This window comes from Ictalurus furcatus, chromosome 7 (genome assembly GCF_023375685.1).
Source record: "Ictalurus furcatus strain D&B chromosome 7, Billie_1.0, whole genome shotgun sequence".
Lineage (NCBI taxonomy): Eukaryota > Metazoa > Chordata > Actinopteri > Siluriformes > Ictaluridae > Ictalurus > Ictalurus furcatus.
The window spans coordinates 9,913,076-9,919,075 of record NC_071261.1 but is presented as its reverse complement, the minus strand read 5'-3'; the positions used below and the strand labels follow the sequence as shown (position 1 = coordinate 9,919,075).

The 6,000-nt window shown below is 45.4% G+C and overlaps 1 protein-coding gene across 2 annotated transcripts in view; it reads left to right on the top strand.

Annotated features, from left to right (window-relative positions):
• The window catches only part of clstn2a (calsyntenin 2a), a 101,558-nt gene that overhangs the window by 4,619 nt on the left and 90,939 nt on the right, over window positions 1-6,000 (top strand). The gene's annotated exons all lie outside the window — the stretch shown is intronic.

Below are 6,000 nucleotides of genomic sequence, written 5' to 3'. Positions count from 1 at the left end.
TTTCTTGTAGAATCTAAAAGGTTGCATTAACCTGTTTCACAAATCCCTGCAGGAGTTCTCCATTTGAAACGCACTTGTATTGAATGTGAGTTTGATCTGTAGCTTTGTTAAGCAAGCCGCAAAACCAGCAGGAGTAGCAAAATAATAATCCTACTATGTTTATTCCATATCGCAGAGGTGTAGCTGGGAGAGATTTGAACTCACAGATCCTGCTGTGTAAGTCTTTTTTAACCATATGAACACCTTTATAATCTTTTAGCAGTAATTCCATTTTAAAAAAGTCTGATGATTAAGTGGTCAGTGCAGTTGGAACGAAGATACATTGAACCTATAAGAAACTTTAAAGTGTGTTCTTTTAACTTTAAAATGATGCTTCCAGGACCTTCTTCCCTTCACCGATTACAGCTAGGCCCCCTGAGTATGGCTGAGGGCTGTGATTGGACAGCGATTGTATTACAACTTGGCACTAATATCAAAGTGAAATTCAGGGTACAGACAGATGTAACGCAAATATAATGCAAAATCAAGGAAACTCTGCAATATCTGCACGAGCTTGCAATTTTTCAAAATTACTGCAGGCTTTCTGCAGATTTGGGCCAAGACGCATCATGTGACAAAATGACAACGCACACTCAGTCAAAGCCCCCTTCGATTCAACTGCGTCGAACATGAGTACAGATAAAAGGTCTCATTTCCCAAGAAACATCACTGCGAAAGAGCGTGCAAAACAATTTCATGCAGTTGCAATTTTGCCAATTCAAGTAGTTCCCTTTTAAAGGGAACTCAACGTTGCGTGAGCTTCACGCTGTGGGAGGTGCCCTCGCACGTGACTGGCATCTAAAGCTTGTGTAAAATCCAGCTTTTAAAAAAAGGGAAAACTATCAGTGAAAGAGAATTCAGGAAGTGTGTCATGCCTTGCTCCCATTTCATCACGGGGGGACCTTTCTGTGTGAAATGTCTAGGGGTTGAGCATGCCAGGGCAGCTCTCGAGAAGCCTGTCTGTGCACATTGTGAACTCCAATCAGGCAGCTCCGTACGCGGCTCACTCTCTTCTCGGCCAAAAGAAGTTGGGTTTCAGAGCCTCATGGATCTGGGCAGCCAGCTGGCTCAGGTCCCTGGGATCTCGTATGGATCTGGAAGAGGAGCCAGTGGTGAGTGCTGCTCTGTCTCTTGCTCTGTCTTCCAGGTCATGCTCTCCACCGGATTTTGGAGCACAACTCCTCCTTCCATTATGGAAAGCCAAAACACCATTTCTGACTCCAAGGAACCAGAAGGGGGTATCATTGCACCAAAAACAGACAGCAGCTCTCAAACATATAAAGAGCTGCTTGAATTGATTGCTAGGGCAGTTGAAAAACTAAATCTAATCTGGCCTGGGGAAAAGAAAATGGTTCGTTGCAGGCTGGATGAGCACTTTCTCCCCAGTGAAAATAAATCTCCCTCACACTGTAGAAAACTCCCCTTTTTTCCAGAAGTGCATGGTGAAATATCACGCTTCTGGGGAAAACCATGCACTAGCAGTATTTATAACCTCGCAATGTCAGAGTATTCAGCCATAGTGGGGAATGAATGGCATGGCTATTTAGCTATGCTGGAGGCAGAGGAGGCACCTGTGAGCTACCTCTCTCCATCAACGGCAGGTAATTTGGGGGACTGGCTTTGCCATCCAAGCCATGTAAGGCCACCTAGGCATTGGTGGGTAAAGCCTATGTGGCAGCGGGTCTCGCTTTTTTCGGTCACTGCATACAATAGCAGTGTTGCAGGCCTACCAAGCAGACCTGCTATGTGAGCTCGACATCGGCAAAACAGCAAACGGCGGCATTCAGTCAATTCCTTCCTCGTCGTGTCGAATTAGTGCTAGTGCAAGGGAGGCACAGAAGGCGAGTGTGATGGCCTGCCGACCCCCACAGAAAGCCAGGGGAACCGGGCGGCCACAGTTGCGGCCTGCAAATAGGCCTGATCTGAGAATGATCATAAAGGTCAAGAAAGTCCTGATGGGCCGCAGTGGGACGTATCAGGGTATGTGAGGTTGTTAGGACAGTTAGCCCCCAGTACTACTGTAGGTACTGTAGTTAGTGTAGTACTATAAGTTCTGAGGTACTGTAGTACAGTACTACTCGACCCCCTTGGTTCAGAGGTGTGCTCTCCACAGTAGTCAGCACAAGGCAGAACCCGATGTTAGCACAGAAAGTAAGTTCCCTCTTGGACATATACCCTGTTCCCTGAGGGAGGGAGGTTTTTACAGCCGTTATTTCCTGGTCTGCAAAAAAGATGGGAGCATGTGGCCAATTGTAGATCTGCGTCATCTGAACCGTACTCTTCAGACATACAGGTTTAAGATGTTGACGCTCAAACTTATCATTCCACAGATTCAGTTTGAGGACTGGTTTGTGACAATAGTTCTAAAAGACACATATTTCCACATAGAAATATCACCCAGTCACAGGAAGTTCCTGAGGTTCTCGTTTGGAGGCAACGAGTACCAATATCAGGTCCTTTCCTTCAGGCTAGATTTATCCCCTCACAGATTCACAAAGTGCCTGGATACCGCTCTGGCTCCCTTGCGACTCCAGGGCATCTGGGTACTAAACTACCTGGGTGACTGGTTAATTCTAGTACGATACAGGGAATGGGCAATTCAACATCGAGCTGTTGTTCTCACCCACATGAGGAGCTTGGGGCTCAGGTTGAATCTCAAGAAATGTATGCTTTCTCCAGTGCAGTGGAAAACTTTTATAAGGGTTATATGGGATTCTACTACAATGAGGGCATTTCTACCCTCAACTCCAATAGGATCAATGCTATCAACATTGAGCAAGTTAAAGCTGGGTCTGGCATCCCCTCCAGTGTCTACGAGAGACTGTTGGGGCTTATGGCAGCAGTAGCCAGTGTCGTACCTTTGGGCCTATTGCACATAAGACCATTTCAGTGGTGGCTGAAAAGTCGGGGGTTTCATGCGAGGATGAAACCTTTGAGAGTAATCAGTGTCATGTGGCAATGCCTACGTGCTCTGAAAATTTGGAGGCGTCCCTGGTTTCTAGCCTCGAGTCACACTCTAGGGGCATCTTCTGAGCGCAAGACAATAATGACAGACCCCTCCCATAAGGGCTGGGTTGTGGTCTTAGACGGCTGTCCAACTCACGGTCTCTGGTGCAGCCCTCATTTAGAGTGGCATATAAATCATGTAGAAATGCAGGCCATATTTCTAGCACTGAAATTCTTTATTCCTCAATTGAGAGGTCACCATGTGTTAGTTCTGACAGACAACACAGCAGTGGTCTCATATATCAACCACCGGTGTGGGTTACGTCCGTGCCCCCTGTTCAGGCAGGCGCAACTAATTCTTCTCTGGGAGGAGGGAAAGTTTTTGTCAGTGAGTGAAGTGTACATTGTGGGGGCAGACATCCTGTCGAGGCAGGGGATGAGGCTGGGGATTGAAGGCTCCATCCAGAAGTGGTGGAGTCCATATGGCGGAGGTTCAGTCAAGCAGAAGTGGATGTATTCGCCTCTGAGGAGAAAACGCACTGCCTGCTGTGGTTCACCCTCACTCCTCCTGCACCACTGGGGCTGGATGCCATGGTGCACATGTGGCCAATGTCACATCTGTATGCTTTTCCCCGATCGCTCTGCTACCACACGTTCTAGTGAGAGTTTGCCAAGACTGCACGTTATTGGCCAGCTCGAATATGGTTCTCAGAGATAATATCCATGTTAGATGGCACTCCTTGGGAGATTCCCGTCCGCAGGAATATACTATCTCAAGCCGGATGGCTGAGATGTCAGTGGCATAAGTCAGAGCAGTTGCTGATCTGCTTTGGCGGCGACAGTAGAGGTGATGCTGTGCCGAAGCAACGCATCTCTAATTGGATAGTGGAAGCAATCTCTATCTCTTATGAGGCGCATGGTCGTGCTATGCCTCTGGGCACAAGGGCTCATTCTACTAGGGGGTTCGCCACCTTGAAGGCTTTGTCCAAAGGGGTACACTTACAGGATGTGTGTGCTGTGGTGGAGTAGTCTACACCTTACACATTCATTCTATATTACAACCTGGATATACGTTACACCCCGAGCTTGAGTTTCTTGCAGTAACCCTTGGGCTTGAATCTTTTGAATGGGCCGTATCCTCAGTATAACGTAGTGGGTATTCTCATTCCAACAGCGTGAAGCTCACGCAACATCTGGGTTATGCATGTAACCCTGTTCCCTGAGAAGGTAATGAGATGTTGTGTAGCTTTGTTATACTGGGTCATGCCTGTGAATTTCATCTTCGCTTCAGATAGCTTCAGAAGCTAACAGTGTGGTTTGCAGGTGCCATTTTATATCATGCGACACACTTAATTGCCACGTCACCTGATCATGGCAGGCCTATAAATGGGCATGATGTTACAAAAGCTTCAGATACTAGTCACGCACGAGGGCGCTTCCCACAGCGTGAAGCTCATGCAACGTCTCATTCCCTTCTCATGGAAAAAAAAAGCACAAACAACTGCAAATTGCATCACATATTTGAAAAAAAAGACAAAGCAAAAATCAAGCATTTTTGGCCACAACAATCACATAACAACTCTGTGAAATCCTGCTCTGGACTGCTATACAAAAAGCATCCTTATGTTTTCACAAGCTTGGTACAGTCAAGCAAGCATGCAGAGAAAATTGTGCAATACAGTTCTGCGAGCACTGAGACACACGCACTTCCTTTGCCATCGCTCACCAGGGCATTAAATAAAAGGTAAAGAAAAGTAAAATAAAACAAGAAATCGTGACCTTCACCTCTGTTGAGGTTTGCGTCAAACCCTCTAACCACCTTGACTGTTTACAGTGCTTATTTTTGACTCGGTTACCTCAACAAGATGATGGTGATAACTCGAACAAAAAAACTGGGTACTTTTGATGGAGTTATTATCTCTTTGTCTTCTCTCCACCTGCTTAATTGGACTGGGACAATGTGCTTTGTTCTCGTTCTTTTTCAGTCCCAGTCAGCAACAACAGGTGGAGCTTCCCCTGCAGCTGGACCCTCCATCTCCTCAATCAGTGCCATTGAGGTCACGATTTCTTGTTTTATTTTACCTTGCTTTACCTTTTATTTAATGCCCTGGTGAGCAATGGCAAAGGAAATGCGTGTGTCTCAGTGCTCGCAGAACTGAATTGCTAAATTTTCTCTGCCATTAAGACTTTCTGCTATTTTTTAGACCAATTTCTTTTACATTTTTTTCATTGGATTTTTCTAAAGATGCACCTATTTCGACATTTGTTTCCAAGATAACATGTGATAGGCTTGAGGGCTAAGCTGTGGCATATATACATGTGTACGTGTTTACCTGCACACACATCCCCTGAGTGCTCATTACTCATGTTTAAAGCTGATATCCCAGTCTGAACACCTGCGCCAGGATGCTCCCAGGTGAGTGCTACATTTGCTAAGTAAGGAAGTTTTCCTCTAGATCTTCTGCTCTCCTCTCATTCCATCCACGAGTTGTCCATGTGTTGCACTGATATTACTAATATGTATGTATAAATAAAAGTAAAAGGCATTTTAAACACAGGTTAAATGTCTTTCACACACAAAAAAACTTAAAGCATACAAATAAAAACCTGTTAGTTTTACATCCTGGGGCATATATGCTAGATGACAAGTCAGTTGTGAGTGGTATTTTTCTGTGTTTCTGTACTATTGCTCCCCAACATGGATTTTTCCTCCTCTTCCTCCTCCTCCACCTCCTCCTACTCCACCCTCTCTACCACACACTCTTCCTCAGGCCAGGCATGCTGACACAATAACATCTCGGAGCAATCATATTATCAGAGGACATAATGTCTTATTTGTGCAAGGTGATTCGATTATTTATTTATTTTTCTCCTGCTGTTTTCGTGGAGACCCTTAAAGAGGCAGGTCCTCAAGATCAAGATTATAAAATGCAAACCGCAGCATACTCTACTGATACAGACCACACCGGATCAAAATATTTTATGCCACAGCAAGGTTGAGTTCCCTATTCTGTT